The 13,899-nt window shown below is 36.8% G+C and overlaps 1 protein-coding gene across 2 annotated transcripts in view; it reads right to left on the minus strand.

Moving 5' to 3' along the window:
- LOC140138081 (GTPase-activating protein and VPS9 domain-containing protein 1-like) overlaps nt 1–11,999 on the minus strand; it is a 41,506-nt gene extending 29,507 nt beyond the window's left edge. For both annotated transcript variants that reach the window (XM_072159954.1, XM_072159953.1), the window contains exon 1: nt 11,845–11,999. The gene's annotated coding sequence lies outside the window, so the exon portion shown is untranslated. The remainder of the gene's footprint in view (nt 1–11,844) is intronic.
- Between the last annotated feature and the right edge of the window lie 1,900 nt (nt 12,000–13,899).

The raw sequence follows: 13,899 nt of genomic DNA on the forward strand, positions 1-13,899 counted from the left end.
GATGTGTGTATGGGTGTAATTTTGATGTATTTACCACGAAAATGATATTTTCCATGGGCGCCGCCATTAGTGTAGCCATAAATCCCTCCTTCCTACAGGAGCACCATCGGCAAATTTAACCCGATTTTAAACTTTTTTTCACTGACAATTCACCTTCAATAAACGCCCCCTTTTGGAAAAATGCAACGCCCCCGGGGCGTTTATTACAAACAATACGGTAATAGAAAGAATCACAATTTCACACAATTTTTGTTATTTTTGAAGATCATTGTAGCATGAAAATTTCCACATAAAATTACAATAGCCAATATACTGCAAAAAATATAAGCCAACATTTGACAGTGGAAAACAATTTCAACACTATCAAATTTACTCACACAGAATTGCATTTTCAGTTGTACCCTTACCCACTGCCCCTTCCTGATGAAAAGGAAACCTCTAGGACTTTGCATGCCTCATGTTCAAATACTTGGTTTATGAACTTCATAATTTCTTGAAATCTTGCCAAGTATATCAAGTTTAAAAAAACAGACAAGTTTCTAAATATAAACAAATATCTATGAATCACATCATTATACATAAACCAGGGAAATATTTATAAAAAGTTAATAGTCCCTTAAAATTTCAACTTTCACCAGAAGTGCTGATTCAGTGCAAGCAATATGACATGCTGTGTTTAGGGAGAGCTTCCTGACGATATGACATATTAAAGGGGTATTTTGTGATTTTATCAACTTCATTTTAGGGCATATAGATCAATAGATATCCACAAAAAAACTCATCCAAAATTTCATTTGATTCGGACGTTGAATAATTGCATTACAGCGCCCCATAGGTTACATTTTTGTATTGTGTTGTAATTTTGGGCTGTTGACAGCCCGAAAATACAAATTGGACATATCTTTGTAAAATGACATAAATCCGCAAGAGAGCACACAATCATGGTAAGTAGTCCCAGATTTCTGATGGTATAAAAAGCTCAACTTTGGAGGAAGAGGCAGTGGATCATGAAGTGCCCCTTTAACTAATAAAGATGTAATGAAAGGCTTATTTTTGAGTCACTAAATGCCGTTTCAACAAGGCATGTCACTATACCTCTTAGATTTTACTCAAACTTGGTATAGCAGGCGCGTATGCAAAGCGGCCATTGCGTCGCACTTGCGGAACACAGGGGGGTGTCTGAGGGGGGATGTAGGCCTACCCCCTCAGACCTAATTGAAGCCATTTGATAAACCATTTGTGACACTATCAAGGGAAATGAGTCGGATGCCGCTAGTACTGATTTTGAGATATTGGCAAAGAAAGTGTTAAAATTCTTTTGTTTTATATTGTTTTCAGCGATTGATAAAGTGACGTAACTTTACAAAGAAAAGTCATATTAACATGGGGTTTTCAGTTTCTAAAAGCTCTAAATCTCTTCTTTAGAAACATGTGTAAAACGCGTTTTCGACCAGGGCCGACATGTGACTCATTCCCCTTGATCATGTCACATTTTAGTAACATTAATGTTTAAAAGTTAAGTTTGAAAAAGCTGAAAATTTCTGAAACGATGGTCCATGAAGCCTTTTGTGGACAAGATTTCCCTATTATTGTAGGCCTCTAATTTGTGTTAAACTTTAAGTGCTGGGTGCCAAAAGCAGAAAGCAGAAAAAACGTCCACATGTTTAAGCCCCCTATTCACTACACAGGGGGGTGCCTGAGGGGGATATTCCCCTCATAAGTAGTCCGACAGTAGGACCTGGTTTTTTCTTAGTTTACCAACTATACTCTAACTCTGATTGCTCAAGAAAGATTAACCACAAAAATCCACTAACCGTCCCTCCCGAAAAAAAGGTCCTACAATAAACGTCGCTTTCCCCCCATGTTGGTTGAAAACTGGTCACTGCTTGCACTATGAAACCATGATGTAATCACCCCAAATAAGGGGCCACCTGTTGTGTATATCACTCATCTCGGTCAGTGATGGTCTTCCAGGGTCTATGGTAGTCCGACGAGTAGGACCTGTTTTTTTTTCTTAGTTTACCAACTATACTCAAACTCTGATCGCTCAAGAAAGATTAACCACAAAAATCCACTAACCTTCCCTCCCGAAAAATTTGGGCGGCGCGGTCACTGGACTTTCACGATTCGTCTTTCTTGCGCCATGTGAGATAGTGATCATAGTGTGAAATGTGTATAGTCTGGTAGCTTAGAAAAAAAAGGTCCTACTCATCGGACTACTCATAAGTGAGAAACTTTTGCAAAATGAAGTCCTAATTGAAGCCATTTGGTGGACCATTTTGGCACTATTATTGCCTAAAATTTTAATTGCAAAATTTTATGTGGTCCACTGGTAGTACTAGTGACACATAGAATTGAGACTCACGATTACTAAAGCATGCATGGATTGGTGACAAAATGTGACAGGCCCTGCATATCAGCGGGGCAACAGTAATTACCATAGGCCATTTGGGCCAAAAATCCACCTTCAATCAATGCCTAAAAAAATCACATGCGTATATAGGCCTATTATTAATATACTCACGATCCACCCGACTGTGCATTAGGCATGCGCCTACTCAATTACCACGATTACGTGCAATTTTATAACTTTTCTCTTCTCTTTTTCTCCCTTTCTCTTCTCTTTTTCCCTCTCCCCCCTGCGTTCGCGCCTGTGCACCATACAACATCCGTGACAGCGAGATTTGCTTTTAAGGATGATACTGAATTAAGAATAGGTTCACATTATGGCACAGAAGATTTATACAAAGGAAAAATACATATTCATTTGCTGTTGCATAGTTATGTGTGTCAAAGTTGACAAGTCGACTTAAAAAGTGGTCATTTTTCAACCTATCAGCTGCTGTAGTTACAGTATCTAACAATCGAACACCTTTTGGGGGTACTTAAAACAGTATGAAAATGAGCTAAACGTGTGAGAAATAGCCAATGCACATAAAAACAATGTCCTATGACAGAGTAAATAAAACATAGAAGTTAGAACTCTTGGTTATATACGAGGGGGTATCCAAAAGCTTTTGAAATCACCCAGAAGTGAAAGAGCTATATCAATGAAATTTTGTCAGTGTAATCACTGGTCCTTATGTACATTATGGTCCAAAAATGGTCTCATAAGTATGTTTACATGTACTCCCTGTATTGACCAATTTTGACCAAGAGTTAACCAACAAGGGACCCTTAATGCATAGTTTTTAACCAGTGTAATTTATATATTTGCTTTCCATGTATAAATTTGTATCATGTGTTATTATCATGTTTATTGTAAAGCGCTTTGAGATATTTTATTGTACTGCGCTATATAAGAAATAAATTATTATTATTATTATTATTATTAATTCTTTGGATATACCCCCTTAAAAAATTCTTCAAATGGCTGAGGACCATTAAGGTACATGTGTACTTCATACCACTATCTACTTTGCTATAAAGTGTACACACCTATACATGTGCTTATTCTGGTCTAGCTCAAAGGTCGCTTGGTTGCATTTCTAATAGTCCAGTTGTGAGAAAATAGAACAGAACAAGTTCATCTGCCAAGTTTTTTGCATTATAGCCTAGGATGTATGGATGAACTATTATGAATTATATTTAATTGTGCCATGGTAAAGAATGATTGGGTTACGAATTATGTTATTACCATATCCACTCTGGTATAAGCGCAGTCCATAGATGATAGGGAGTAGGCTTATACCCAGGGATGGGTTAGCATAACATGTGACTTCTTCATGATGAAAGGCAAACGATCTATGATCAAACTGCTATCTACCAAAACAGCTATCAGAGATATTGGATATTTGGTTACCAAAGTATAAAGAAGGGAACTGCAACTGGAGTGCGCGCGGCAGCTATGGTGCAGTGGTGCATTCCAAACGACACACCCGGCTAGTACAGTCCAGTCGGACACAAGTCGAAAAAAAAAAAAAATGAGTGATTATAAGCTTACCAAATTGGTGTTTGCAATGATCCTATTTCGTAACTAAAAAAATAAAATTTCACATCTCCATCGTGCATATATTGAATTAGCAACAGGCCAATAAGTAATCATCATTATTAAAATATTAACCTTATTTTTAGGGCTGAACCAATGTGGGGTTTTCCCTGCCGATACGATAGCCGATGTATTACTTCTAGCATCGGGCCGATACGATAGCCGATACGATGTTGACAAGTGTTTTATGAGCTCATATTAAGGAAATATTTGATCATTTCATTGTTAAAAGTCGTCTGTTGTCACCGTTTACTTCCGAAAAATGGTAATGACAAATAAAATAAGGCATCCTAGTCCTGAAAACAAAAGAAATTAAAAAAAAGAAAAATGCTCAGAATCATCTAACTGCCGTAGAATTTGTTTATAAATTTTCCGTACTTACACGTTGTACAAGTGATACACCACGGTGCACGAACATGAACAATCACGCATTGCCATTGGTATCATTGGCTTCAAAAATCCCGTCGGAAAACCCCACCGTTTAAGCACGAAGGCCATTGTTATTGACATTACGTTGTTTATTCCCCTCCCTCCGTATATTGCTCTTGTTGTACAGCACTATCTCTAACATGTGGAGATATAGTCGGGAGTAGTGTTATAGAACATTGATAGCACACGCTGCCATGTGCAAACAGCTTCCGACAGGGGTGTGCTTGGAGAATGAAGAATGGACTATAAACAACATGTTTCACCGATGTTTAATTTGGTTTACATGTGAATGACGTCCGTCATCAATGTTTTCATCAAACATCATGTCGACATAATCTTGTATTTAAAATCAGCCAAAACATGTAAGTAAACAACAGAAGCATTGCATGATCATGAAGTTAGGAAATTGTTATCAATATAAATCAAGCTCCTTGTTTTGGTCTTCTAGTCACGCCCAATAATTCCATATTTGGGTATTGTTGACATCATATCTGTCCAATCACGATCAAGATGTTTTTTTATTCATGTATAAGTGATCAGCTTTACCTAAAATGTAAGTTACCGGTACTGATAAAAAATACCCCATCAGGCGACAGGAGCATACTTATTCACAATTTACATCACATTCTTAAAACATGTACCGTACATTTAAGTCCGTATTCACATGTACAGCGGTGTACATTAATTTACGTAATAAATGGACATGGACGACATTTGCAATGACCCTTATTTATAATATATTTTAGTAGTGGAATATTACAGAACACTGTGGTGATTAGTGTGATGACCTTCATTCTTGGTTGCATCTTTTTCGGGGTATTGACATACCGCCGATGTTATAATGGAATTACAGTACCGGTACCAAAAAATGTAAGGTTTGTTTAACAGACCACTTTTACAACAGTGCAATGTAGGCCTGGCATTTTCGGGTAATTTTGTACCCGGGTACCCGGCGCATTTTTCGGGCGGGTAACCGGGTAAAAAAAATTGCAAAAAATTGGACCTAGACCTATATGCTAGGATCCTTCATGGTTGACCTAAAAAATAAAAATTTTAAAAAAATAAAAATTTCAAGATATTTTGTATTTTTAATATGAAAATTGATACTTTGTATTCATGTCATACTCTGTTAATGATTTCAAAATGCATTCAAATTCAATGCAAAATACAAAATATCTTGATTTTTTTTTATTTTTTTTTTTTTTTTAAGGTCAACCATGAATTTTCCTGGCATTTAGGTTTAGGTTAATTTTTTACAAAACCGAAAAAATAATTTTTTTTTTTTTTTTTTTTTTAATTTGGTACCCGGGAGGGTATTTCCTACCGGGTAATGTAGTCTCGGCGGGTACCCGCTAGCCCGCCGAAAATGCCAGCCTTAGTGCAATGTGATAATTCAAACCAATATAAATTATGTATACCGTATTCATTCCAATAAGCGCCCAGGGCGCTTAACAAAGTCATTTTGGGTGGGCGCTTATTTTTTACCTGGTTTACCTAATTTTTTGTGAGGGGCGATTATTAGAGATGAATTTATGTATGTTATAAAAGGGTCCTGAGACGTTCTAGTGGCTTTTCTGATGTAGAAAATGTGTTTACACCGGATGTGTAGTCCTCCAGCTATTTCACTATATCAACATCTATCTGTCACTTCAACATTAATGGTACCCTTTAGCAAATTAAGTATACCCTGGGTGGGCGCTTATTGGGGCATGGGCGCTTATTGGAATGAATACGGTACATGTAGTATCGCGCCCCTCTGACTCAATGGAATATCCCCGAGACCACCTGCCTCTGAAATAGGAAACCCGCCACCGCCATGTGATTTATTCGAATTCCATTTATTCATCATGTTTTTAAATACAATAACAACTTGCAGCGTTTGCGCAGTTGGTCGATGATGGGATTTCCCCAACCAGGGGTAGCATTAATTAAGGCCCGAAAGTCGGGGGTTGTTTTCCCATGTTTTTCACTCCCGTGCTTGCAGAAAATCCAAATACATGGGGTGAAAATTAAATCTCAGGGGTGAAAAATAATTTGCAGTGTACATTTGTAGTCAGGGGTAGGAGTAGGTCCAAAAGTAGAGGGTCAGAGTTCACCCCCAAGCTTGCACATTCCCAATATATATGGAGGGTGAAAAATTAATATTTTTTTAATTTAGGGGGTCATTCACCCCCGATTGGGGGTTAACGCTACCCCTGTCCCCAACATCCGAACTGGATATTTTTATGAAGTAGATTTTTAGAAGTTACTATTGATACATGTATGTTTCAATGATATTTGACGTTAATCAAGCACAATTTATTAAAAGCTCGTCAATTTAATCCAGAATATGCATCACTTTTTGATATTTTGTTGTCAAAATCGGCAATGTTATTGGTGTTAGTGCAACTTGGCGGATCATTTAAAAATCGGTAGCTGACATCGGCAAAGGTAAGTTGCTTTTTACCGATACGATTTTTGCCGATAGGGGCACCATCAGCACCAATACGATGGCTGATACCGATGATCGGTTCAGCACTACTTATTTTGTAGTCTTCTACGCAGCCAGTTTGGTTACACTCCCTCCACACAAACATTTTGTGGAGGGAGCGGAACCAAACTGGCTGCTGTGGAAACTATCTATTTTGCGAACAACTTCCGGGGTCAAGTCTGTCAACGGAAATTCTTACTGTAAGCATGGTAAGGCAATGTGTGGATCACTTTTAAAGCTTAAAGGTTCGTTCATACTACCACCGCATTTGCGATGCGTTGCTTTGCGATGCCGATATATCGATTACTTTTGCGCAACTCAACGCAACTCGTCGCATTTCCAAGTTAAAATGTATTTAACTTCATTGCGATATCGCAATGCAGTAGTTTGCAGTACGATGCGATGCGGCAACGCACCGCATTGCAAAGCAACGCATCTCAAATGCGGTCGTAGTATGAACGGACCTTAAGGCTAGCTCAAAACACGAGAGCGAAATTTATTACAAATTTCTTAATTATCGTACAGTGTCAGCAAGTTTACATTCACGTACCGTAATTTGTTATAGAGAATAACATTTACATAAATCTTTAAAATCTCATCATAAAAATGGAAGGAATTAATCAAATATTTGCAATTTGCATCAAACTGAGATGCGATGCGGTGCAATGCAATACCGGTAACCAGAAGCCTTGTAAAATTGCCTGTAGCCTAGACTCGCCGAGTCTCATGGACGCCGTTCCTATGTCCATCAGACTCGTATTTCCCATTTTGGATGTCAATGGGAAATACACACTTAACGATTTGCGCCGGTTAGAAACTTGAAAAAAGATCTTTAAAATTTTATCAATGTATATAAAAGTGGTACCAACCTTATTGTGCTTGCTAATTTAAGACTCGGTTGAAACAAAATTAAGGATCGAATGCATTTTAGTGTCCAAAAAGGCAAAATTATAGTCAAAGGCGAAATCGGCACCCTTGCGAAGGGTTCAGAATTGAATCGAACGAAAATATCCGATCTTTGCGATCAAAAACACAAAATTACAACTTTAAACATACTATTGGCAAAAGACATTATTACCAAACAATATAGAATAGAAAATTTGACATCATTTTCTCAAAATATTGAAGAAATTTGCTCACTAGACATCGAAAAAGTACGCACTCCAATTCCCGTTCAAACGCGTGAGAAACTGAAAGTGCATAATCCCGACTACTGTAGCCCAACACATCAACATACGTACGGAGGCACAAAAATATTGTGGGACGCACATTTCCCAACCAGGTTTTACAGTTGTGCGTCCGATCGGATACACAACTGATTTCAACTTCATTCGATCAACTATATCAAGTTTTCCCTCCCAACCCAGCTGCACTAACCCAGTTTTTCAAAATAAATTGCCTGGCTTTATTGTTATACCTGATCTCTGTCATGTATTACTTTTAGTCATGTAAGTAAAAAACAGATATGGTCAGTGTTCAAGAGCTAAAACAGCTAAAAAAACCTATAAATGTGAAATCATACATGGTCGCATGTCAGAAGTTGGGTATGCTAAAAGGGTGGAGGGATTACACTTTTCTGAAAATTGCGATACAAATTTGATTGGCTTTCCATAACCCCATATCCTACAGCAGTGGTTGATACCTCATTTTAAGCCTAATATTATACTCTTTCAGTCTACTGAAGCATATAATTATAAATTATTCAGTAAAAAATCACATCAGTTGAAATAAAAAATGCCAGGGGTGGAGGAGCAGGCGGATGTGGAGCAGGCGGATGCGGGAGTGTGCAATAGGGCATATGTGAAAATTCACATGTCAGCCTGTCAAAACTACTGGTTACTTTTTCAAATCTAGGGAGGGTATGATGTATTGACAGCTTTGAATGTTGAATTTGTACAACTAAAACAATTACTGACTACTTAAGGTGGCACTACACCCTCTGATAAATTTTGTGACAAATTTTGCATTTTTCTCAAAAAGTAACTACACACTGGTAACAAAAGTTATATGTATATTATAGGGACAAGGAATCCAATTACTTCACTGAAATTTCAGTGATTCAAGACAAGGGATTCATTTTATATGTTAAGAAGTGAGGTACATTCTAGCGGTACCTCTTTTCTTATCATAAATAACGTACCGCTTGGATTGAGTCACTGAAATTCCAGTGTAGTAACTGGATTCCTTACCCCTATAATATACATGAATTTTGTTACCAGCGTGATATTATTTTTTGAGAAAAATGCAAAAATAGTCACAAATTTATCAAGGTGTGTAGTACCACCTTAAAGGGTTATGTGTTCCATTTTTTCATTTTCAATGAAATCCTAGTTGAATTTCAGTGTTTTTAGCAATATGCTAATGTTCAATTCTCTTCTTGATATTCATTTCCTCAATAATAGAATAACCATCTTGCTAATTACTCATAAAAAGGTCATTGACCTTTACAATGTAATTAACATACATACAATTATTTTCAATAGTTCATTTGAAGCATTAATGTTTTGAGAACATATCCTCCAAATCTGATGACATTCTTGCATAAAATAAAAATTTTACAGTTATTTTTGTAATTAAGGTCCGATTTGAGAAAAACGCATTTGAAAATTGAGATTTACATAGACGCCTGTGTATTAATTAATTAGTAATTAAGCATTATCTCAATATAATCTCAGGTATTAAGGTTAAAAATGGTGTTAATTATTAGAGATTGTCAATATATACAACATATCAAAGAATACATTTTGGTCATTTTTTACCATGTAATGGAAATTGTACCCAACTTATGACATGCGACCACATGCATATATATAATTGACCACTCATCATGCTCACCCCATGCACAGCTACGTTGAAAACACATTGAATGTTGGATACCCATCCATTCATACATGTCATTCATGCATTGCCATGAATGATTGCACTTGAAGTCATTTCACACAGTATAGGTAACCCAGGCAAACCTTAGTTAACACATTTGCTAGTCAGTCAAATTCGCCGACAATGTCAATGCATTTTTACATAGAAATTTAAAACAAGTGCCCGAAGAAAGAAACCTACATAAATATGTTTTCTATACTTCACTTGACCCAAATATATGATTTTTTATGGTGATAAGTCACCCGCACATGGAATTTTAGAGGATTTGGATAGCATTTCCATTAAAAAAAGCTGCTATAATAATGAGACTAAGATCTAGAAACACCCCCCAAAATGCCGTTTTGGGGAATTTTGCTAGCTGAAACTTTTTGATGAAAGTCAATCTTTGACAAGATGTAACCAGGGCTGTGACACTCGTATTCAAACCCTGTATAAAAATTGAAGTCACTTTACGGCAACTTAATTGACACATCGGCAGTTTGAGTGACAGTTGCTAGGCTTTTTCAGTACACCTAGTAACGTCCTGGTAACGCTCAGGCACCTTAGCCTAAAATTTACAAGACGGTTCGCACAACAACGCCAGCGTATTTCTGCCACGGTGGAACAGACTTATCCTATATTCAATTGACAAGTTCAGTATTTGATTGACAGTTGCTGGGCATTTTCAGTACACCAAATTTATCCAAGATGGCACCCATCGACTGCCAATTTTTCGGACCCCTTCCAGCAAAAATACAGCTTATTTAGCCAGTCTCGTCATAGGGTCCTCGAACAGAATATTTTCCTAGACCTAGCATATTGAGCTAACTCCTCAGCTATTTGGTTTTTCACGATATGATAGTAATAGAAAGATTCGACCAAATGTTCGCCGTTTTTCGCCATTTAATTTTTTTTTTGGAAACGATGGCGTAAACATTGCATCATCTCTTCCACAGGTTATACACTCATACACGTACAGGGGTACTATGCCATCACATGCATTATCGCGCATCATGGCATAGGCTGAATGACTGACTTCATTTGCGCAAACGAGTGGCTTATCCTTATATCTGGTTCCATACAGCAATACGCAGTATTGCTGTCTAATAAGCAGGTATGCAATTGAGACGTTGTGAATTGAGACGTCGGAGCCGGTCAAACACAGAGGACTAGCCTACATCCCGTATCCTACTATCACTCAAACAAGCAAATCTCTTCACGAATTCACTCACCTTGCGATCCTACATCATCAGTTGAAACAAACATCTAAGTTTCCAAAAACAACTTTGTCATTCCTCAAAACTACAAGTAACTTCATTTAAAAAATTGAAATCATACTATTACCCGTTATTGAAAATTTTGTTCGATTTATGTGAACCAAAAGAACGCACGAGTCGAGTTCAGTTTACCAAAATGGTAGCTCCTGACTCCTGGTCACCTCAGATATGACGTCAGTATCAAGCTGCTTATTAAACGGTGGATCGGATTGGTTGAAATCAACGCCACGCTTTTTGACCTTACAGGGGTCAGAGATATGCATATTCATGTATGAAAACAGCGATGCGGATATAGTATCATCACCGAGAACTGAGAATTGCGACATTTTCGATGTTTGTACCGGGAATTTCAGACACGGAGACTCCATGGAGATTTGAAAAATTCGGCCCAAAGGTAACCAAAGGGTTGGGGATCGCATTTTTAACTATCACTAAATGTTTCGGAATTGAGGTCGGCTAAAAAGTAGACAGTTTCGGGGACTGTAATTGGTGTAGATGTCACATTTTGAACAGTGAGCGATAAGTGACCAATTTCATGCTCAGCACAGTACAAGTGACTATCTTTACACAGGGTAGCTTATCCTATAGTATATTAGTACTCGAGAATCCTTGATGTAACTTTGCTACGGAAAGTGCTATGAAAAAATGGTTTTCAGTTTTGGCTTTGTTTACTCAAGGGCTTTAATTTGATATATAAAATGATGCAGTTTGATGGCAAATTTAAATTCACCTAGCATGCCTAGCATACCTACACAGTTATTGAGTAAACACGGTCAAATTTACGTCTGGAAAATAACTTAAATTTACTTCAAATACTATACCTGATATGAACATGAATACCTTCCTTTCTTCAAAAGTATCAAGAATATTAAAGCTGAAGCAAATCTCCAAATTATCCGCCCTTTCAACTTCCTATCGTTATAATGTCAACATAGACTTCTGTATGTGTTGCAAATCCGACAGCCATTTTTCCAGATCATCGACAGGCGCTACAGTGCTACAGATTATCAAAGGCATGTTCGTTTCACACACAATTTGACACCGACAATTTTGAATTCAATTTTATGTTTTGCATTTTGGTAGTGGAGCCGATAGCCCAATACTTGTGCAAAAGAGGACAGACGTGATATAAAAAGGAGTGCATTTTGGGAAAACACTAAGAAATACTGAAAATTTACAGCCAATTTTTCATCATTTGGACACAAATAGCTACAAATCATAATGACTCGATTTCTAGAGGTTATCTCATGTTCAAATGGTCGCATGTAAACTAAGGTGGGTACATTTTCCATAACAAATATCCCGGCAAAAACTGTGTTTTTGATATGCTATAGGCCTATTAGGCCTATAATAGACTGAGACGAAAATACTAAACCTACAGTCACATCCAGGTTATAGGTATTGACTCCCTCTATATCTAACACCATTTAAAACATGAAAACATGTGCGATTTTTGTGATAATGTTTAATTAATAATCAACAGTCGTCAATATAAACATTAATTTTCAAATGCGTTTTTCTCACATTGGTCGTCAATTACAAAAATTAGCATAACTTTTTTTTAAATTATTTACACCACTCATCAAATTTAGAATAATGCTCTCAATTTATTCAATGCTTCAATTAAGTATTAAACTCAAATAAATTATATATCAGTAAACATATGATCATACAGGGAGCACAAAAAGTATTAATAACTTCATTAAAAAAATTTTTTTGCAACTTTTAGCTATAGGCCCTATGTTTTATATTATCTCCATGCAATATTCAGATTTCTCATGTAATTTCAGTTCAGAAATTGTATACCATCCTTGTGGTAGGGTCATTATTTAAGATTTTATAGTATACTGTAGTTTTGACTCAAAATATAAAAGGGTAGGCCTATATACATAAGAAAATAGCGATACAACCGGTGCCAAAAGACATAACTAAACCATGTTGGAAATTGTTTTTTGTTCCTAAATTATACACTTCCTGATTATACCCAAGCATATTATTGACAATATACCGGTATTATAACCAGCCCGATGCCATATATTATGAAGATAAAAAACATTGCCAAAAAGTATCATTACTGCATCCGCCTGCGTCTGCTCCTCCACCCAGTAACATTTTTCACTTACGTTAATGTTGTTTTTATATTGAAAACTGCATTGTCCTAAGTTTTAGCACACTAAAAGAATATACATGTAAAATTAGGCTTAAAATGAGGCATCAACCAACCTTAGGACAAGGGGTCACAAAATGCCAAACATTAGGGCTCCCTTCTTCCCCTTGAAGTTGAAAAAAAAAATTAATAATTTTTTAAGGGTGTCCTAGGGGTTAAAAATAGCCTGACCAAAGTTACCCCGCATTTGGGGCAACTTTGGACAGCGTATTACATTCCATGAAGAAAAAAATATATAAAAAATTGATCTTGGCTGTATATGGGCAAGTTGTTGTTTTTTGTGACATTTGACCCCTTACAAAATTAATCAAGGCCGTGTGTCCTGAACTCGCCACCCTTAGCGTTACATGACAAATATTATGAATTTTTACACCAACTGGGGTTCTAATTAGATTATCTCGACAATCATCAACCCTAAACTAGCCAAGTATACATTTTTGGAAAGCTGAAGGCATAAGCAATTAAAATATATACAATTCAACTCATTATACAGGGTGTCCTGCAAGTTATACAGGGTGGAATAAAAAAGATTTGGATAAAAAATGGGTCGCTCAATGCATTGCTTATTACCAACTTACAGTAATAAACTGGAAGTAAATAACATTCATTTGGTTAGAGGATATGGAGAGCCAACTCACTTTGGAAGAAACCAAAATCACAGCTGTTTGGTAATCTCGGAATATAGGGTGTCCCAAAGTATGTTAGATTT

This window comes from Amphiura filiformis, chromosome 17, assembly GCF_039555335.1.
Source record: "Amphiura filiformis chromosome 17, Afil_fr2py, whole genome shotgun sequence".
NCBI lineage: Eukaryota > Metazoa > Echinodermata > Ophiuroidea > Amphilepidida > Amphiuridae > Amphiura > Amphiura filiformis.